The sequence below is a fragment of the Erithacus rubecula genome (assembly GCF_903797595.1).
Source record: "Erithacus rubecula genome assembly, chromosome: 4".
In the NCBI taxonomy this organism is placed as follows: domain Eukaryota; kingdom Metazoa; phylum Chordata; class Aves; order Passeriformes; family Muscicapidae; genus Erithacus; species Erithacus rubecula.
The window spans coordinates 62194770-62217351 of NC_136686.1; the positions used below are offsets into that span (position 1 = coordinate 62194770).

The 22582-nt window shown below is 43.4% G+C and overlaps 2 protein-coding genes across 4 annotated transcripts in view; both read left to right on the forward strand.

Moving 5' to 3' along the window:
* DCLRE1C (DNA cross-link repair 1C) overlaps window positions 1–12153 on the forward strand; it is a 119394-nt gene extending 107241 nt beyond the window's left edge. For all 3 annotated transcript variants that reach the window (XM_079304356.1, XM_079304355.1, XM_079304357.1), the window contains one exon: window positions 12143–12153. The gene's annotated coding sequence lies outside the window, so the exon portion shown is untranslated. The remainder of the gene's footprint in view (window positions 1–12142) is intronic.
* Window positions 12154–13787: 1634 nt separating this feature from the next.
* Window positions 13788–22582, forward strand: part of FAM107B (family with sequence similarity 107 member B) — a 58234-nt gene continuing 49439 nt past the window's right edge. The window contains exon 1 of the mRNA XM_079304416.1: window positions 13788–13940. The gene's annotated coding sequence lies outside the window, so the exon portion shown is untranslated. The remainder of the gene's footprint in view (window positions 13941–22582) is intronic.

Genomic DNA, 22582 nt, shown 5'->3' on the forward strand with positions numbered 1-22582 from the left:
CAGGGCTATTTGTTGGGGGATAGATCAGCTGGGTTCTTCTCATGTGATTACAGCCTTAAAGAGGGAAATGGGTTGTAAAATATGCGTACTGTTTTCTCACATGGAGAAAAATAATGTTTGTGTATCCTCTTGTTGGAAAAAAGGCCCACAGCATACTCATAGTGCACCTTGACCCATCTGAACTAACCCTGCCTGAATTTCAAAGTTATTTATAGTTATTAACAGAAATTTGAAAAAGAAACAACACCAGCAAGGCTTTTTTTTTTTTTTTTGGCTTTGCCTCCATAAGATGGGATGCACAGGGTGATGCATAATGTGACTGGAACTTGAAGAGTTCTATATCACCTTCAGTCTGGGAGGTCTGACTAAAGCCTAAAGGAAAGCTCAGCTGTGAACCTCAGTCTTGCAAAGTCCTGTGAGTGCTGGGGCAGTCAGTCAGACTTCCCAAAGCTGAGTGAGACAATTTCAAATGAAGACATTTAGAAGGAGGCATTGGTAGCCTCACAGGCTGGGCATGTACTGGAGATGTGAGAATTCTGAGTCAATTAAACACAGCAGGATTTGTCCTTGGCTCCTGCATCTTAAGAAAATGCCCTGAATTCTGAATTCCTTCTATTCTGAGGTAGGACAAGCTGGTTATCATGTTGTGTAGATTTTCTCAGGAATGCCATTGTTGCTGAAACTGGTGTGAAAATTCCCACAGAAACCCCTCAGCTCAGGTGTATCAGTTTTCTTTGTTTTCTAGTAAAAATCCATCTCACTGGAAAATTCCCAGTCTTGTCTTAGCATTATCCTTATAATTTGCACCCATGGACACACAGCTGCAGGTGCATTTTGTTTTCCAGAATTGGGCACAAAGGAACCAGTGCCTGTAATTTTGCTAAGTCCCATGGGAGGCACAAATTATCCTCCCCTATAACTGAGGACAGAAAACCACACCCACAGTAATTTGCAGGTACAAAAGAAGAAAATTTTTCAAAAGGAAGAAAAAAGTCAAGGCCCTGTCATGTAGCAGGGATCTGTGTCTGTGAGGTTCAAATGCAATTCAGAGTGTGAAAGGGCACAGGGGAGTGAAAGGAGAAGGCATGGCTGAGAAAGAGAAGCAACTTCAAGCAATTTAAAGCTGTGTCAGGAAAGCAAGCTGAGGAGGTAAAAGATACTGTGGAGGGCTGTATGATATTTAATGAACCCCTTGGCTGTATGATACTTAATGAACTCCTTGCCCTTGACATCTGCTACTGACCAAAGAGATGGGCACAAGAATGTCCTATAGCTGAGCCTACAGAAATTAAATCAGATTTACTGCCTTTGTGAGGTTCTTTCATTCCAATAATAAAAGTAACAAAATTCTACTGATCCTACCACTTTTAATTCATGGCACTTCTGATGTTGGAAAGCCTAGTTCCTGTGTGAGTGCCAAAGAATCTAAGTAGTAGTCCAAGCCCAAGAGCAGGGATGTGGGATCTGACATGGATTTTTCAAACCAAAACCAAGGTGGGCCAATCTGTGATGGTGTCATAGAATCACAGAATGGCCTGGGAGGCCTGGTTGCTACCCTTGGCAGCAGTGCTTCAGCTCATGGATCCCCCCAAGAAGCAGCTCTAGTGTTGCTGTACTTGTGATAGTGTGGAGGATAACCTTGTCCTTTAACCACCACCTTTGTGAACAGGCAGAGCTCAGTCATATCCCTGCTCAGTTGCTTTTTATCCAACCTGCAGTTGAGTTTCAGCCTTTTCTGCCTCTCTTTGTGAGGCACCTGCTCCATCCCCTTGACTTCAGCTGTCTTCCTCTGCACCTTCTCCAGCTCCACCAGGTCCCCACTCTGATACATCAAAGCCTGAGATGAGTTTGCTGGGTTTGTCCTGCAGAACCTTCTGACTCGTGTGACAAAGGGACCCTGTGCAAATTATGAGTCACACAACCCTGGCTGATACAATTTGGAGACCAAAAATTATCTCTAATTCATAACATCTTGTATATCAATTATTCCATAATTAATAAATGCTTCCTCATTTGTTTTAATTTCTGCAATCTGTTCATGAATGGTTTGTGAATATAAATACTACAAAATCCAGGGAACAAATTGTGCATGGAATTATCTGCTGAGCTTCCTCTGACATGCATTTCTTGCCCGTGTTTTAGTTAAATTCTCACTCTAACTTCTTGCACATTCCTTGTTTTTAGTCACAGTCTTGTAAGAATCCTCTGGAAATACCTTGCTTGCCTGTTCCTAACAAAACAGATCAACTTGCAGCTGGATTTAAGCACAGTTGATGAGAAAAGCATTTCATTGTTTCATCCAATTACCCCCTTCTCCTTGTTCCCTTCCACTGTGAGCTCTCTAGCTAGCAGATTATTTCCTACAGCAGAAAAAGTCATCAGGCCTTTGGTAAGCTCTGCTAGGAAAGCTGCTGTGCTGATGGACTGAATGCTTCTAGCTCCATCCTTTTCCTCTGTCCTTTCTTGCCATCACCTCAGCACATCCCCATGGTCCCAGGCACCCAAGTGGGTTTAAAACCCAAGACCTGTATCCTGTAGTCAGACATAGAGCTGTACCAGGGGATTACAGTATCAATTTAGAAATCGGCTGGAACTGCTGTGTCATATATGAAATATGACAATCTCCTAACCCATATGTACAGTTTATTAATGATGGTTGAGATGGGAGAAGATAAACTGATGATACAGATATTTATGCTCTAGATCCCCAAATAATATATAACGTCAGAAACACCAAAATTTAGTCTAATTCCATAGATCTAAATAGCTCAGGATTGTTTTAATTGGGTTATGTATTTAGTTTAAATGAGCATGAGATGGCTCTAAGTAGTCTCTGAATAATAAGATTAACAAAGGAGATGGATTGAAACCAGAACCAGAACCATTTGTCTAACACTTTCCCAGTCAGGGATTTTGATTATATCCCCGTCATTCCCACTTTGGATTTTGCAAACAGAAATCTGGCACATGCTGTCATATGCAAACAGGGCCTCAGGTTCAGTGCTTGGGCTGCTAAAATCATGTTTGTATGCAAGATGTGGCAGGTCCTAGGAGGGCTGGTGCCACATGCTAAGCTTCAGCTTGCTCCCTCTGATCCCTTGATCTCAGCAGTCTCTGAAATGAAATGTGCCACAGGGAATGCTTTTGCCAGCCTCTTTCCATTTACTTAATTGTTAACAAAATGTGTCTCCACTCTGGATGCTGTGAGACCAGGACAATGACATCAGTGGGCAAAACCAAGGGGCATGAGTAAGCACTACTGAGCTTCCCTCTCCAAAATTCATTCTGTTAATACAAACATAAATTAGAAAAAAACATTGACTTTCCATTCTGTCTCTTTCTGGGAATGAACATATGGAAAAACACCACTCATCACAGGAGATGAATGAAATATCTCTCCACTGCCATTGAGTCCAGGGAATACAGACAATGAGAGATACACAGGGGAGGACTTGGTGTTACAGGCACTGGAAATGCCATTTATCCAGGCTTTAATGCATAGGAAGCTCCCACAAGGAAGAACAAACAGAATCACTAACATTACAGGGTCTGTCCAGGATCACCCAAAATCTAATATCAGTTCTACTAGGAGAATTGGTATTTCCTAAGGAAGATTTATTTTCCCCCAGAAACAGGTTTTTAGACTAAATGGAAATATTTGTTAAAAGTTTTAGGAAGGCATGTGAGTTTTGGTTAACACATGAACAAACCCTGAAAGAAAATGTTTGATTTTAAACTGAAACAAAATTGTTTTCAAGTTTTCATTTAAATATTTTGCAAGAAAGCCAGAAATTATGTCTGAACAGCTGTTTTTATCAGATCAGAGTCAGCTTGAGTATTGTATGTGTACCAACAAATTTGCAGCTCAGTATAACTCCTCTCAGAGGAGTTTATATAAACTCCTGCCAAAACCCACCCTGTAACTATGTCCATCCAAGTGGTGCACTTTCCCCTTATGATTTCCACAGTTCAAGGACATTTAGTCTAAGTAAAGACTAAATGCTTTCTGCAGGGCCATGATGGTGAGTGAATGCACTGGGAAAACTCCACTCTTCTCTACAGCCAAGTTGTTCATTCTCTCACTTCTAGGGCTGTATTTTTCCAAAGATGGATTTCTGATGTTTTCTAACCATCCTTTATTTCCCCAGGACACTGAAGTGAATTATTTCACTTCTATGCTTCCAGGAAAAGCCAGCAGGAAGCCCTTTGTTTCCCTTTCTTCCTCCTTTGTGCTAAAGGGATTTATTTAATACAGCTGGGAGGTCAGGCCCCCAGAGGTCTATTTGTACGTAATTCTACAACTGCCTTGCATTATAAAAGAATGCAAATGCAATATGTATTGACTCTATGGGTCACAGTGGCACATCTTGTTTGGGGAAATATTGAAGTTATCTGTAAATATATAAATAAGGGAGTGTACTGAAGTATGCTGTATTTACAGGGTGCCTCTGCCTTAGTTAATAACACAGAAGAAACAGCTGATCAAAACCAAAATACAAATGGCATAAATTTGAGGGAATTACAAGGAGATAATTCAGATTTAAATCCTTTGATGAAAGGGGAACACAATTTAGCAAGATGAGTCCTGTAGCCATGTAAATGAGAGCAGAGCTTTTTGTTGGACCTATTTGTTTTGGTAATTGTTTGTCGTGGGGCAGCCCCACTCACCATTCAGCCTTTCATCTCTCCTTTAAAAACACTCTGTAGCTTTTTTTTTGAAGTTATTGTTTTGATGAATCCTGCTAGAAACTAAAGGAGGATTAGAAAGCCAGAAGAACTGCAATAAGGGATACTGGATACTTAGGGAGAGGTAATACCTCAGCTTGACTAAATTGTAATTACGACTATTTTTTCCAGGATTATGAACCTAACTAAAATTAAGAATCTCTTGCTGATTTTGAGAGGGCTTGGGTTCAAAAATACTGCTGAGATCTAACACCAGAGAAGCCTATAGAAGTCTGTCTCCACTGACCATAGGATAATGTTTCCTTTAAGAAGAATTGTACTAAGCAATAGTGACATAAAACCTTTCTCACCAGTGCAGAAATGAAAAAATTATTGAGCTTTGAAAATCCTTGCCAACAGATAATGCCAGAGTCTCACATGAATTTAAAGGTAGGCTGGACAGGTTCAAGGGAAAAAAGATTGATGGAGGGTTGTATCTAGAAATCTTCATCTATTTGTAGAAATCAGTAGAAATCTGCAGTTAGGAGGCTGTGAGTATCTAGAGACAGAGTGGAGTATCACATATGTTTGCCCTTTTTTCTAGTACTCCTTGGGAATTTACTTTTGGAAATGGATTGTGACAGATTTTTAATCTGAACACTGCAGCCACTCTTTACAGATTTTTATGTCTTTATATTCTGACTGATCAGGAGGAAGCACAAGAAAGGCTCAGGAGGATCCTGTCCCAGGACAGGCAGTGTTTCCTAGGCTGGCAGTGTGGACTGAGGAAGGATGATCTGTGTGTAGTCCCACCATGCCCTCAGATGAGTGCTCCTCTTTCTATTGCCTGACATCCCAATCTAGCTGGCACAAATTAATGATCTACCAAACAGCTCACATAGATGACAGCAGCAATGAGACAGGTTGCTGATTTCCCACCAGAGATGTCAAAATTAACTTTGTTAATTTGGAGCTGGGTGAACAATAAACTTCTCTTAGACAAAAGGAAAAACTGTGGAATAAACATAATCCAAGACATTAATGCATAATTAGAATAAGTAATTAATGTTTTGTTGAGTCAAACTGCCATGTAACCTTGGTGTGGGTTTGCAGATTCTATGAATTTAAGTCCTAAATGCACATTCTCCCCTGAATTAAATAAATTCTGTTTCTTCCCATTTATCCTGGTGAAAATGCAAAGCTGTAAATAAGCCACTCATCTAATAATGCTCAAATACTGCTTTTATATTTGCATAAAGTCAGCATGCAATGAATGTAAGGCTTTTTCCAGAGAAAGGGTTCCCACAAAAGGTGAGGTTCAAGGCAGAGCTCAGGCAGGATCTGCAAAGCTGGACTTGGGTGCTGTGGTGTGTGTGTAAGACCACAGAAAGTGACAGCAGTTGTCTCAGCTGCTGGAACTTGGAGCAGGTACTGATCTAACAGGAGCACCAACAGATTCCTTTATTCACCCTTTATTCAGTATAATAGGATGACTCCACAAATGAGATACTTTGTTCATGCACTTATAGGATGGACTAACTCATCTCCATCAGCACTGATGTGTTGAAACTCATCCAGCCATCCAGAACATAATTTATCTGCCTAGCACAAAAAGATGTTAAGATAAGCTTGTCCCTTTTCCATTTGCTCTCCCACATCCATTGATCTCATAAATTAAATGTCTTTCCTGTATTTTGGCATGGCCATGAAGCATCTCCTAAGAGTTTCTGTGGCAGGCTGAGGACTCTAAAGTGACTTTCCCAATACCTTTCCAAAGGTTGTCACCTGAGCTGTCATACTTGCTGTCCTTGCAGCTAGAAATACTTACAAGTAGTCCTACTGGCAGGTAGAACTTTCAAACTGATTTTTAGAACTGATTGTGGTGAAATAACAGTCAGCATTTGTAGGAGTGGTGATATGTTTTTCTTTTGGAAACCATATGAAAATCAGAAGGAGACTGGCCTGAAAATGCTTCTCTTCACTTTTAAGTAGTTATGCTTACCTTATGTAGGAATAGTTTATCTCATTTCATGTTCACTGGGGAAGACACTTCTTGAACTGTACTCTCCAATAACTGAGGAGACGCACAGGATTAGATCAGGATTTATAATGAGAGGAGAGCAGCCCTGAGGCAGATGCTCTTAAGAAGAGCTATAATTTACTGGCAACCTTACCCAAGATATGGTCAGTCAATAAGAAAGCCTCAGAGGACTTCAGGGTAGCCACAGCGTCAATCAACCTGCTGATTTCTTCATAAGGAAAACCAGCTGGTTACTGAACCACAGGGGGCAGACAATAAAAATGAAGACTTAGGGACAGAATAATGATTTATTTCAAGTGAGAAACCAGGAAAATAGTTTGAAACCTATTTCAGTTAATTGCTTGCTTTGCTGTCATTACTCCATTACTACTTGTAGCAGAATTGGTGACAAGAGACTCAGCTGAAATGCTAAACTGATTAAGCTGAAATGGACCTATTGTGCTCACACTGTGCCTTCACTATGCATCACTGAAGGCTCTGATACAGCATTCCTCATATTTTCTTTCTTGATTTACACAATACACTAATATACAACCCAGCTTCTCAGCCATGGTTGGAAATGCAGGCTATGGCTCTGCTTTCCCCTGGGATTCTATCCCATTTACTTTGTCTCTTCAGCTTCTTCCCACAGTTCTCCCCATGTGTGTCGAGGACCAAGACAAGCACTCCCATGATGAATGACTCACTGAGAAAGAATCAGAGAGACTTTGAACTTATTTTAGCACAACTTCCCCAGGAAGAACGACCCCAGAAGTCCCAACTGCATGCAGGCAGAATTTTGTGGTGTGACTGCCCTAAGATGGACCTGAGCCAGCTGGAGATGCCATGTGGTGATCACAGACCCAGTTCTGGATGGCCACACACTCCAGTGTGCAACCTGCCTGTTACTGGGACAGTGAGAACCTGGAGCTCTGACTTCTCAGAACTGCTGCCAGCCCAGTGTGTTGGTTTGGAAGTCTCTGTCACCCCCACCACCTCTCTAAATCATCTGCCACCCTGTAGTCTTTTTTGTATTTATGAAAATTATGGGAAACCAGAGCAGCTTGGCTATATTAAGGATTTCTAGGTGCTCAGCAAGTGTTGTGGTATGATAAATTGGGCTAACCTGCCCATGCAGGGGCATTTGCATATATTCAAAACTATTTCAGCATGGAGCCACCAGTTCTGCAGAGCCTGCACAGAAGGTCTGAGATGCTGAGCTTGCTCAAGACTCTGCTTGGCACAGCATAACCCATGTTCATGGATTTCTGCATAGGAAATCCCACATAGAAATATAGGGAAACTCAACACCTAGAGATTCAACTTCTTGCTTTACATATGAAAGGGCAGCAGGTGTGGGTTTTTTTTTCTTTTTTTTTCACTTTATTTTTAGGCATGGTGATCTCTAATTCTCCTATTAATTTCAACTAGGGTTGGAAGTTGAAAATCTAGTTTTAAAATTAGACATACTTATAAATTCTAGTGATGGGCATACTGCAAACACCATGGTTATTGATATCTTACAGTATCAGCTACTAGGAGCAAAATTAACTCTATCCCAGCCAAAATCAGGACAAGTTGTTAGGTTTAACCAGCACTTGGAGATCCTGTGATGGAAGATGCTGTAGAGTCTTGACCTATGTGCACAATCCTCTGCAAGTGTGTACATGGCCCACTGAAAGCTCTCAGAGTGCAATTCTTACTGCACAAAAGACAGAAATCAAGCTACTTATCCCTTGAAATTTGCATGTACTTTATGGCAAGCACAGAAAATATCTGTCCATCTTTCCTTTCTTGGAGGAAAAAGCACTTGGTTATTTCTTGCAGTGGGAAATGATATAAGATTGTTCCAATTGCTGTAGGGCCACCCCAAGTACAGTCTGCTAACAGCCTGTCATCCTGGGTAAATAAACCAGCTTGGGAATGGAAAAATTTGCCCAGCCGGCAGAACAGTCCAGATGTGTCCTGGCAGGAGGCAAGGACAGACCTCCTCAGAGGCTTTGTCTCACGTTTTTTCTGGGTCTCCAGCTATTACAGCTGCATTTCCACAGACTTTTCCTGTGTCATCCCTGAGAAGACAGCTGGGCACGTCTTTTTAGGCCCAGTAAAAGCAAAATTCCTTGTGAACTCCACAGAAGCAGAGGCAGTTTCCAAGCCTTCATTGTGAAGCTTTGTTGTCTCATCTCATCTAAGAGGCAGGCAGAAATGCAGACTCAGTCTAAACTAACTTGAGGTCTGGTGCAATTTCAGCAATGGCTTAATTAGCTGAATGAGGCTGTGTCAGACATAACTCTGGAGTAGTCAAATGGAGAGGAATTCTGGTATCATTACTTGCAGCTCCTCAAGGCTTTGGCCCTACAGAGGATGCCATTGATATGCTGTTGAATATGTTAAAAAGTTCTGCCTTACAACCCTGAGCCCACCTGCAAATGTGTGTCTGAGGATCTGATTTCCCCAGAAAAGTGCCATAGAATGCTAGGCACTGTGTATCTGTATTTTAAACAGGATGTGTATCCTTTCCACAGATCCTCTGTCCTTTAGGATCAAACTGACATGTAGGCTCAGAGATCTTGGTGCCTGCATACCTGTGCCAGTGCCAGGGGCACCGTTAGTGTTACTACAATGATGTAAGATCACTGTGACATGAGAAGGCAAGCAAAGGCACATAAAAATGGGGAAGGCACATAAAAATTAGGGCAGAAGGTGGCCAGAAAACCACAATCCAAGCATGTCTATAATTTTTGACCTAATCTTATGAGACCTTGAGGTTCTAGAAGTCAATATCTAATTTTATCTGAAGATGAACCTCACTTAGCATCTTCTATCTGCGAGTTCAAATGGTGTCAGTAAGGAAGGCACAGTTATTTTTTCTGTTCTACTAGACCAGAACCTGAGGCAAAATTACTTATTTCAGTTGGCCCAGAGAGTCAGCAGTGCAGGCAATATGAGAAGCTGGGTCCTAAGTCCTAACAGAGGGAGTACAGAACAGCTTTTCAGAGCCCAGACTACAGCCAGGGACAAAATCAGCCTCAAAAAAGGTGATCAAATGAAATTCTGTTTTTGGAAGGTAAATTAAATACCTTTTTTTTTTTCTGCAGCCTGGGGAATGAGCATGTTTTGGATCCAACTGTGTGACATTAATCACAATATGGAATATTTGAGCCAAAGGTCATCCACAGGGGGCCAACTATTAACATATGGGATTTATCTGTCTACTTCTTCCATAAAGATGCAGTGTGCTGGATAATTAAACTTCTGAGTGCCAGTGTGGAGTGTAGTCTGTGTTTTTCCACTGCTCTTTGTGATTCGATCCAGAACCACTTCCTTTCACTGAATGCTCAGAAGGGGAGGAAGCAAAGGTGGCATCCTGATCTTCATTATTAATACACAGGAAAACTTGGAGGAAATCCCTTTTATGCCCCTGGCTTTGTGTAAAGAAAACCCTGCAAGCTCCAAAGTCATATTGTTCAGCTCCTATATATATATATATATGTTCATCTATGTGCTTAGCAGATGTTTCTTCAAATACTTAAGTGATGTTTCTGCAGAATTATGGTATGGAAAAACATTCATAGCAACCTGCATTCCCATTGATTTACTTCTATTAAATTAAAAATCTAGGGAAAAAAAAATACATTTTAAAGTGGCTACAGGGGAATAAAGAAAACCACAGTCTCCTGTGATTCAAGTCAGTGCTTCCCCACATCACATGGAATAAAAATCCTGGTGTGCAGGCAGCCCTCAGCTCCTGTTTGCAAAGGGGAGCAGGCAACAACAGGGGGGCATTTTGCCACTCTGGGTGAAGGGGTTACACAGAGCTAAAAAAACTCTGAGGAAGGCTCTATCTGAACCTGGTCAGGTGCTGCCTTGTATAACCAGCAGAAGCACTTCCAAAGTAATTAGTCCAGGTCTGATACAGACATTTAGGATAGGAGGCACAAATCTCTCTCTCAGGGTACGTACCTCTTCCCCAGCCTTCATGACCTGCTTAGACAAGACATCTGCTTGCAGACAGCTGAAACCAAGCAAGGGGAAACCCAGAGCAGCTGACTCCACTTGTGTCTGCTCCTGTAAAGTACTTCACTTTGTCTCTGCTATAGTGAAACTGTTATTACTATTATTTAAGGTTGTAATGTGGTAACACTCAAAGGCCAAGTATGGTGTAGGCACGGTGTAAAATGCAATTCCCTGCCTCACAAAGAGGGATTTAATTTAAAGGATGATTTTTCCTTTAATTCTGCAGTTCGACTAAAATATATAAACAGCAACAGGCAATTAAAATACATAATATTGGATTAATGAGATATCAAAATGCCAAAGTACATATTACAAATGTCCCGTGATGATCATATGATTGAATGTCTATGCACTTTTGGCTGCAATATTAACAAGAATGGAATTTTTTCATAGAAGTATTTCCAGTGAATCATTCTGTCTAAAGTGCAGCCAGTTGATTAATTTTTTTATTCTAATACATTGCTTTTCATTTAAAATAAAATGGTAATGTTTTACATTTATACATTGCTTTTCATCTGGAAAGATCCCTGAGGTTTTTTTGAGCTCTTTCTAGAGTTTCAGTACCCACAGTGCTGGGGGGGAAACGGCTTGTCATGAGTAAAATGCAATTGTGGCCAAATTTCTTCATCATGTGAAGCATGGACTGTAATTTTCATGTGGTCAAAAGGCAAAAGGCACATACAATGTGCCTTAAAGAAGGAATAGGAATTCCAGGGATCTGAGTGGCTCACAGATGGGAGACAATGCTGACCACTGATGGGTTCCTCTCTTAGGGGCTGCAGCTGAGCTGGACTGACTCATTCCCCTGCCAGGGGTCTGAGGCACCAGGCAACTCTTGCACCAAATCAGGCAATGTGATGACTCAAATTATCCCTTAAACTGCTCGTGAGATGTCTGACTCAGAGCTATCATTTGACCACTGTCTTTTATGAGGCACTGAGTGAGGAATTAAGACAACAGGGAAACAGGTTGATCTCAGCCATCACTCAGGTGTGCCCCTGGTGAGTCCTTTCACCTTTCTGCCCCTCACTAATCTTTCCCTTTCTTGCTTCTGTCCAGCAAAATTTTTCAGAGCTGGGTACAGCCATGGCACCTTAGGGGCTGCACAGCATTACAGTAATTTCACAAAGCACAGGATAATTCTGTATCTGTGTGGACTTTGCTAAATCTGCACCTGCCAATGATGCTCCATAATCACACACTTAAACTGAATGAAACTCAGCAACAAAACACCAGAAAAAATGCCCCTGCTCCTTTCACAAGCCATGGCAAGAGACCCAGAGTTTTTTTGTAACTTTGCTTGAGAAAAGTGTTGCATTCCATGTAAAGGTGTGGATGTGCAGGATCTGCTGGGGAGACCATACATATCCCAACAAAATAGCTGTCTGAGCCGAGGAAGTGTTGGGCAACACTGATGTAACATGTCAGATTTCAGAGCAGGGACAACTGCCTGTGCAGTGTCTAAGGCAACAGAGACAAAAAACTTGATCATGGTTACTGCAAAGTGTATTTGGAACACAAATTGTTAATGTTTGCATACAGAAATTACATGGAGAGGTCTGTAAGGTCAAGAATGCAAAAGATAGGGAAATCCAGCATTCTGCTGGCCTTGTAGTTAATTTTATTTCGTTGCTGTTCACAATTTTCTGGCCATAAACTATTCCCCCCACCACGCTTCAGATGGAGGGCTGCTTACACACCAGGGAACTAATCAATATTTATACTGCCTCATTCATCCAGGCACATCATTTTACCACATTTATTTAAAAATAATCAATTTTTATGAGGTTTTTCTCCATGAGCACCACATACAGAACAACTCCATCTCACAACACTCCTGTAAAGGAAAGGAGGAATGAGGCTGCCCATTGCCAGGGCTGATACTCTGAACATGGACAACACAAATGGCACAAGGCAGTTTTGGAAGAGTGTTTAGTATTTATTAACATTTCATTTGTTCACAGGATAGCTCTGATTGTGTATGCAGGTGCTTGGCAGCAGGCTTGAATTGAACCAGAATGTGACAATGGCCACCGGTGCCCTGAATTTCATCTATTTCCTAGGTTTAAACCTGGCTGTCGTTTATTCCTAGTGGAGGAACAGCTGCACACAAAGACCTGAACAGTTTATCAGTACATCCCTCAGGATTTCAGCCCTGCCCCACAGTAAAGATGTTTCTCCAAGTCACTCGCTGCCCTTCCCATCCTGGGGCAAAGGTTATTTAGGATAAATTCGGTGGAAATAGCACCATCTACTGAGCACCCAGCACTGCTCCTGCTGGGACTGCGGGGCCGGGGTTTTGCCGGGGAAGGGTCTGTCTCCACAGCCCAAGGGATGCTGATACTTATGTCTTCAAATTACTGAGCTCCTTCACCAGGCTGAAGCTTTCCATCCCTGAGATGACTCCAGTCGCTGTGCTGTGACTCAAGTCATCTGTTTTGAGAAAACGCAAAATAATCCCAGTGATAAATACCCAAAGAAATCTATTTAATACTACTGTGTACCCCAGCGTGTAAACACACATTTCATCCCCAAATGTCTTTGTTTGGGTTCATTCCCAACTCTGTGCACGCTACGCCGTCTCCCAGGTTCTCTCATGTCCCCATCGTGTAGTGCTCACTCGGAGACAGATTTTGGGTACTCTGAGCACGTGCTGGCTGCTGGCCCTGAGCTCTCGGCCTCTAACTTGGACGGAGACCTTAGTTCCTACAGAATGAACGGTGAGAACATCCACAGGGATGCGGGAAGGAGCCCCTCGGGTAAGTTACAGGCACTGATGAGGAGTTCTCTTCCATGGAGGGAGAGGCGGCTCCCGCAGGTGACCCACGGCCCCGGCAGTTCGCGAACCACGCGTGGCCGCCCCACTCGCGTTATCCCTGCCGGGGCAGGGAGGCGCTGAGCCGCTGGAGCCCGGCCCAGCCCGCCACACAGGCCCAGCTTTTCCCCGTTTCCCTCGGGATTTCCCCCCAGCCATGCCCGCCACCCCGGATTTTTCCACGCTTGACAACAAAGGAGGCGGCGGAGCGGCCGCGGCGGTGACTCAGCGCGGGCCCGCCCCCGGCCCGCCCCGCCGCTCCCCTCAGGCACGGCCGGGCCGGCTCCGCGCGTGTGGCGGGGCCGGGCGGGCACTCGGGCGGCGAGCGGGCGGGCGAGCGGGCGGTGCTGCTCCTCTCCGGCCCTCCTCGGCTCCCCCTGCCTGGTCCCCGCGCTGCCGGGCGGGCAGAGCCGCCCCGCCGAGGTAGGTTCGGTGTCTGCTCCGCACACAAAGGCGCTGGCGCGGAGGGACGGGATATCCCAGCCCGGGGGGGGGCTGAAGGACGGCGGCTCCCGGGGAGGAGAGGCGGGAGCGGCGGGTCCCGGCGCCTTCCTTCGTGAGGGGAAACGCGGGGGGTTCGTCGTGTTTCTGCATAAATTAAAGGGGGAGCAAGCAGGGGGTGCCCTGGGTGTTCGGTGTGTCCGTGGGGTGCTCGCCGTGTTTTATGAGCAGCTTTGATCCTGACTCTTGCCGCCGTGGGAGCACCCCCATAGTACCGCGGGGTGCAGGCTGGCAGGACTGGGGAATGGGTAGTGGTGGACGAGGAGTTGGAAAAGCAAATAAAAATGATAAGTGTTTTATTTCCTATACGTGGTGCTCTGTAAAATGAGCGTTCAGAGCAGCTGAACTTCTGGTATGGGCAGCGGATGTCTTCTTACAGATCTTTAAAACAAGTAGAAGCTGGGAGCGGGACAAGTCCCGAGGAGCTGCTTCTCCTGTGCTCCCAATGCTCCCACCTGAGTCTGTCAAACTTTCCCAGAAATTCAAATGTCCAGGTGTTCCAGGTGTTCCTGTTGAAAGGCTGCCAAGCTGGCCAGGGAAATGCACGGAGAAACGTGTTGTGGGGGTGCAAAAGGGCAACGGGTGCAGTACGGGAGCTCTGTGTGCCTAAACTGTTTGTTTGCTTCAGCCATTGAATTTTTTCATAGCTTAATGAGTTCTGGCATAAATCGATACTGTGAAAATGTGGTGTACGGCCGTGGCTGGCATTGGAGCAGAGTCTGGCCCTGTAAGTCCAGGGCACGCTTGTGGTGAACTCAGGAGAATGGCTGAAACGTGAACTGGTGGGATATTTAGTTGAGAATTCACACAGTCAAACAAAAATGTAACAAAAGGAGGAAAAGATGCTTCAGGGTGAGCATAGTGTGGTCGCAGTGTATAGTTTGTGGTGGGAGTATTGTTGAATAACTCTGGCAGTGGAGCTGCTCAGAGTTGTGGTACATCTGTGTGTGCACTGAGTCCTGCAGCACCAGTCAGGACATTCAACTTTCGTTGACTTGGCAGAGGAAGGATGTTGCTGAAAATGAGAATGATCTGGTCGGCAATTTGGGAGGCATTTAAACTGGGTTTCATTTCCTTGTGATATAAGCAGGACATTGGGAATCTTTTGCTTTGTTGATGGATGTTTTCCTATGGACAGGCAGTGGGTGCTATGAATGTGATGGCTGCTTGCTTGGTGTCAGCGATATTTGCTTTGGGACAATATACAATTGTTTGCTGAGCTTTATTATAAAAAAACCCAGAAATGCCCCATATCTCTTGAAACAAAGCCTTTTTTGTCTTAATGCAACTGTGGGCCAATTTCATGCTTGGTGTAGTTCCACTGATGATGGTGGAGTTTTGCCAGGGATGATTTTGGCAGGTGAAATGTCACTTCTGTGTCCATAATGCTCAAGAGTAATGTCACTATATTGTCTTCAGCACTTGGAGTATTGTTAATTAAAGTGGCATGCTGATACTTCCCAAAAGTTAGAAGTGGGAGAATCATCTCCTCAGGTCCTCGTGATACTTTCCCGCTTGTTTTTCTCATTTCTGCTTCAGATCTCATATCTCTTAATTTATTCTCTTCCTTCTTTTTCAGTCTCAGCATCTTTTTTCTCTCTCCAGAATTAAGAAGTTTCTCTGAAGTCCAGTTCACCTCCAAGCATTTAAAGGTTTTGAGGCTGTGTTGAACTGTGCACCCCCTGCACGACTGGGTAAGTGAGGAGCTGTGTGGCAGCTGCAGTTGGGAGATCTTTCTCACACACTCTCCTTCACAATCTGATTTGTGTGGTGGCTCTGGTCAGTGCGTTTGCTGAAGTGGCAGATTGTTCCACTGCATGACTCTGACAAACAGCCTGGCTTGAGAGAGTGATAGACTGGGCTGGGGGTGGGGGAGTCTCTCCGTTTTTACACAACTGCCCGTACTCAGGACATTGGGAAACTGGTTTTGAGAACACTCATTGAAGACTTCAGTAAGGACAGGGAAATTACCTAAAAATTGGGGCAGAAGGAAGAATGGGGAAAGATAGAAGAAAATATTGCTAGCAGTGGCAAGAAGAGTGGAACTGTTTAACTAGTAATTGGCTCTAGCAGTACTTTGGCTCTATCAAAGTTTCAAAGAAAATATTTTATTGAATAAAGCTATGTTATCTTTGTACGCGGTTAACAGTATTAAATACATGTGGCCAACTCTTAATCCGTTCTGGGACTGTGGTGGTTGTAAACAGAGCCAGTTTCAATGCTCAGCTTCTGCTGAGCCGTTTTGTATCTGACATCTCCGTGCTGTACAACTTTGGATCTATTTGCATCTCATAAGAACACAAAGAGAGGACACCTGACACAGCTCAGGGCTGATACCGTTCTGACACAGTATCAAAGGAAGGGGAAGTAAATGCTTAAAGCTTCTTCAGTTATTAGTCTAAAGTTTGTTCTGGTCTGTCAGTGAAGTATGGTATGCAGCACAGCATAATGTTGCAAAGAGCCTGCAACTCTTCTGTGTTTGCTTAAAAGGCATGGGTATGTCAGGGTTTTGATGTTTTGCTTTGACATAAGACAGTGAGTGGAAGGATTCAGATTCGGAAAGAGAATTGTTAAAATGCTAACCTGAACATAAAGCTACAAGTTTGATAGGAAAAACATTTTTTTGAAGAAAGATAAATTTTCTGTTTATAACCACATTTATCAGTGATACTTACACTTCCCATGTCTTGCATGCTCTTGCCAGGCTTATCTCTTCAAATGCTTCATTTATATTAATCCTTCTAAAAGAATGCTGAAGTGGAATACTGTGTGTTCCCACTGTGGGGAAGACACCTTCCCTTTGCAGATGGAGAATAAAAGCACAAGCAAGAAAATAAGTTGTCTGTGATCACATAGGAACTTTGTAGTGGTGGAAGGACTTGAACTTGTGTGTCCTGAGCTGTTGGCTAGTGTTGAAATGAAAGTAGTGCCCCTGGCAGAAGGAGTGGGAGAAGAGGCACAGCCCAAAAGACAGAGTGTGAAAACTGGTTAGGTTACCTGGCAGTGATGTACTCAGTGGTGGACTGCTGTTCCATCACAACCATGCTTGGCTTTGTTAGACTGTGGAAAACAGAAGGGTTTTGTAGTGATAAATACTTAAAGAGACTCAGCATACATAGGAGAGAAGAGAAAAAAGAAAGGGACCTTTTCCTTTCTGTACCTACTTTCAAATAGGGAGTGCTGTTTTTACAGATGAGTCTCTGGCTGGGCCTTTGGGGACATCCTTCATCTGTCCCACTGCACAGTTGTGTCTGAGCAGGTGCCAGCAGAAGGGCAGAGGAGACTTTGCAGAGCCAGGTGGGTTATGGCATGACCAGGACTGCCTTTCTTTGACCCCAGCAGCTGGGTGAGGTGGTTTGAGTGCAGATCCCCACCCTGAGAGACCAGGCTTGTGCTTTTCTTTTTTTAAATGTTTTCTAAAGGGGTGGCTGCTCTTTGCTGTGATATGCAAACTCTCACGTAGCTGCTCTTCTCACCTGGCTGCTTTTCTGCTTTGGGTTGTTGGTGTGAAGAGCTGTGGGTGTTGCATGACAGCAGGGAGTGGCTTGTGGCAGTTCTGTGGCAGAAATCTTAAGGGGCTGTCTGAGCAGGGAGCTCTGGTGTCTGCAAACAAAGGAAGGATGTGGTCTTCCCTTTTCTGTGTAACTCGAAGCACTGGAGCTTACCTGCTACTTGTGTGCTCTATCACTTTGGGAAAACTAAAGTAATGCTTTTCCTTACAATGCTGTGTTTGGTTCTTGATGATTATAATTGTGAAGTCAGTCCTGTTTGTGACTTTGGCTTCAAAACAACTTTTGTGCTGGCAGCCTACTTCTTGTGCTTAGGCCAGTGCTGTAAGTTTTGTGCTATGAAGGGTGGGACTCTCACAGGTGGGAGAACAGTGTTTCCAAGCTGTGTCTATAAAAGAGCAAGTTGCAAAGGTTTTGGAGCGTTTATGGGCAGTGCTGTCTGCTGATCTGTGTCACATTTTAAAATAACTTTTGAAATCAGTATTTCCTCCACTGGTTTAGCCTGGGTGTGTAGCTGAAAGGGCAGGTTTTGTGGTGACTTGGTGCAGTTTGCTTGCAGCACAGATCTAGTCTGCAATGGAGTTCACTGAGTCTTTAGCAGGTCTTCAGCTTGCTTAGCTGGGACAAGGATCCTGGTTTCATGAGGAGGGAACAAAAATGCAATAACCTTTGCCTTGTTTAGCTTTATTTATCCTAGAACTCCTGGCTTTGCTTACATTTTTAAAATGTCTTTGACAACATGAAGGCAGAAGGTTGACTTTTGTGCACATACATGCTCCTCATCAAGAAAGAAATAGTGCAGTCATTTAGGAACAGTGGGACAAATCCCTTTCATTTAGATGAGCTCAACTTCTTTATTTTTACATTTGTACTGCAATTTTTGGCAGCATATGTGCTTTCAGGATGAACTGTAAAACCTCTGTGCTGTCCTTTAGCAAATCTCAGCCATTTATGTTTACAGCCTCTCTGTGTGAGCTGTATTAGAGTCCTGTAGAGAGCTTGTGATGGTGAAGCATGAAAAGTGCTGCTGCCATGAGGGGTATTTTCACATCCTGGAGAAAAACCTTGTTGCTTGCTGTGGTGGGATGAATCCTATGTTTTACTTTTTACTGGGGAATCACTTACCTTTCTTTAAGCTATAGAGCTGAAATGCAGGAATGTTTCTGAAGGAGAAACTGCCCTCATGTTTGGCTTCATTGGAAGCAGTCCCTCTGCTTTGTAGTGTAATATATTTTAGGCAGGAGAAACTCCGTCTTGAATGTGTTTTTCTGCAGAGGGGAACTCACTTTGAGCTTCTTTTCCTTACTCGATTATTTACAGTTCTGTGCCCCTTGAAGGATGTCCAGTTCACCATGCTTGTGCCCACTGGTGCTAACTGCATCACCAGGTCAGCAGTGTCTGCCCTGAAGGGGAGGCAGACACTGCCCATCAAAGGTGTTTCAATAGTCAAGGCATTCAGTGGGTTGGTGAGAGGAGGGTGATGATGGCAAATAATAGAACAATTCCTTTCATTCCTTGCCTGTGCAGTGAGTGGGCATTTGTCAAACCTCATGTACATACACAGGCTTTTTTTTGTTCTGGTGCTAATAATAAATAGAGTTCACAGCTCTGAGTAGCCAGGACGATGTGGCGAGAAGTGGGTCAAGACCATTCGTGTGTGCATAACTGCATTCCTAATCTAGGCCAGTGCCTGTGCTGGATGCCTCTAAACAAGCTGAAAAGATTTCAGGGAAGCTGGAGTTTATGCTGTCAGCTGCATGAAGTGCTCCTCTAGCTGACTGGAGCACTTAAGGACAGGGCTCAGAGTGAATGGTCTGGGGTAGCTTTGCATTTTAGAAAGACCACAGAGGTACAGCTTTACTGTTCAGTACCTCTGAAGAGCCAGGAGTTTAAGTCAAAGAAAACTTTCTTCTTGTGCTCAGGATGACTTGCTGAGCAGCCCTTCAAACATGTGCACTGCTCTGTTATTTCACTGAATTATGTCTCTGCTACCTCAGTTTCCTCTGAAGTGTCACTGGGGACAAAGATGACTTGCTGAATGTCGCATTGCTGCCATGTCCCTCAGACTTGTTGCTGTGGTTGAGCTCCTTGGTGCCCTTCAAGGAAGAGTGGGTGCCTGGCCTCACCCTGCGATACAGGCTGGGGCTTGGCTTGGCTGGTAGAAGAAAGCCAATCTGAAGCCAATGGGATTTATTGAGTTTATTTTTGGAGAGAATAGGGAGGAGGAATTTGATTGGGTTAAGATTTCTTTTATGGTTCTGTGCTTAGGGTTTGGTTTTTTTTTTACATCTTAGAGCTTTTTGAGGTTACTTGTCCCTAAGGAAGATCTGTGACATATAAGGCAAGCTGTAATACACTTGCTTCACTCTCATAGTACCTGGCACATCACTGCTGCTCCCTGAAAACAGTCCCTCAGAAATTTATACAAAGTTTGGATGGGAATGGAGGAAAGGATAGGGAAAAAGTCATGCTAGTTTTGCTGTTTTCATTGTCTGGGAGGTGGTGTTTTGATATTTAAAGGGAAACAAATCTTTTCTTACAAGCCTCAAGTACATTTGAGGCCATGCAGAAGCAAACAAGTGCTGGGGGTTGTAGCCAGTGTGTCGAGGGTGTGGGCAGTGGGCTTTGCCACACAAAGAGGTGACCTTTGGAAGGTGAGCCTGGCTTGCCTTGGCATTGTCCCACCATTCTCCTGTCTCCTTTGTCATAATGAGCAGTGCAGTGACACAGTACCTGACCAGAAATGCTCAGGCACAGGGAGTCTGGTGTGTTCTGGAAGGGAGCCCTGCCTGTCCTGTGAGTGCTGTTTGTTACCACAGATGGCAACTGTGGGAGCCAGTGACTCTTCAAAGGCAATGTTAGCTTGCCCATTACTCTCTATTTATCTGTTTGTCCTTTCAAGTACAAGAAGGCTGAGCAAGTCATAAACTTCTTACACAAAGTATGAGCAATCATATTCTTCCTTTTTCAGAAAATACACTGAAAGCGAACTTTGGAATTCAAGAAAATGAATGCCTCTGAAGAGCAGAAAGCATTTATCTCTTGGTGTAAAACTAAATCCTGCTGAAAAGATTGTAAAAATATTTTCTGAAGTGTAGTAACTAGAAAGCCAGCCTGGAAGCTTTTTGTGAAGACTGAAGTTTGTGAATGTCTGTGCCTGTCAGTCTTAGGTGGAGGATTTAGTTTAAAAGGTCAAAGCAGTGTTACAGATGCCATTGTATCAAAACTCCTTGGGATAAGCTCCACTCAGAGTTCTTGGGCCTGCCTTGCTTTGTCTGCAATTAATGACTGATTCATCTGGGCATAAAGAGGGAGAGGTTAGAGCATCATCTGGCCATGTTATATGCTGTTATATCTTGTTCTTAATTGGGCAAAAGTGCTGTACCTTCAAAGTTTCCTCTGTTCATCTAACTTACTGAGTGTGCAACAACTGGTTTGGTTTGGTTTGTTGGTTGGGTTTTTTTCAGTATAATATGTAAGCAAAATAAAATAAATTTCCTTGCTCGAGGATTTGAGGACAAGTTAGCACCTGAAGTTATAAAATAAGCATGCCAACTTTTGTTTTGTTTTCCAGTGGCCTGAGGGTCCTTCCCACTTATCACTGTTGTAAAGAGACAGTCTCTGCCCTGAAGAACTTATAGTTTAAGTAAGGAAGAATGTGTGAGTGGATATTTGAGACACTAAAAGGTGGAGCATGTTGGTGTGAGAGTTGAAGTGGAAATATTTTTCTTGCAAAGAATACAGCTGCATTGATGGAGAGACAGATTTTTACTTCCACTGTAGCATTATGTATCTGTATAAAGCTGCTTCATTGCTCATATTTTACTGCACTACAGGAAGAAACTTTAGCACTGTGAGCTATCCCAGAGGGTTCTATATAATTTTCAGCTAGTTGGGGCCTACGTTTTCTCTATAGAAGCAATAAAAAAGCATCTCCTCAACCTTGGTACCTATTTCCAGGTGACTAATAGGATTAACAGATCCAAGACAATGTGTTCCTTTAGCTAAATGTAATCCATTTGCCAGCTTCAGCCAAAAATATTGGAGAAACACTGGTCTATATTGTAAATCTAATTTTTGAAAAAAGCAGGGCTTAATACAAGTTAGGCCAGTCCTGTTTTTTCTAGAAAATTTTAAAGCCTGTGTCACTTTAATTGTGCAGTTTTAGAGCAGATGACTCTGAAATGGAGCCAGCTCAAAATGCAATTGGGGGTCCGTCAGGCCAGTGATACTGGGATATCTTTTAAAGGAACTGGGAGAAGAAATTCAGGATGGGGAAGTATTTAAGTCCTGGGGAACTTCTCGTATGCTGTGGCAGTGGGCCATATGGATACCTAAGTAGCTAAATTTTTTTCTCAAATTGTAATTCCTGTGTCTGTCTAGTCTCTTCCTAATCCACTGCCATGATTTCCTGTGGCTAAGTAGTTCTTCCTTTTCCCAAAGCTGTCCCAGTGTTGCTAGCATGGGATGACTGCAGGCAGCAGCTGCCAGGGGGAGGCTCTTTATTTCTGTGATGCTGAGGTTGAGGTGGGCTCAGTGTGTGATGTACAACAGCTTTGCCCCAGAAGGGTGCCCAGGTTTATATTGCTGTGCCAATTAAGATCTCAGTGTCTTGTGTACAAAATTCTTAATTGCTGAAGCAGCCTCATATCAGCTTTCAGTAAACTTGTTTTCCAAGGCATTTTAGCTTTCATCCCCCACCACAGAATTATGAAAGAAAAAGATGACTGGTTGCTGAAGAACAAATGATGTCACCTGTTGTACTGTCCTGTGGATTTTTTTTTTGTATTGATGGAAGGCTTTTGTTTTGATGCTTAATTCTTTTGACTGGCAGCATCTGGTGGCATACAGGGGAGTGCTGCACATGCAATGCCTGTTCTGTGCACTGAAAGACAGGAGTTTAGAATGAGCTTTGAAGTAGAGGAGTGTGTGCTCTCAGAGACTTTATTCCTTCCAACACTGAAATTGAAGTAATGAATCAAACTGGGCATGGCATGCATTGATAAAATGGTGCTTTGTTAAATGACTGCTCTAAGGGATTGTTTCAACCCCTTC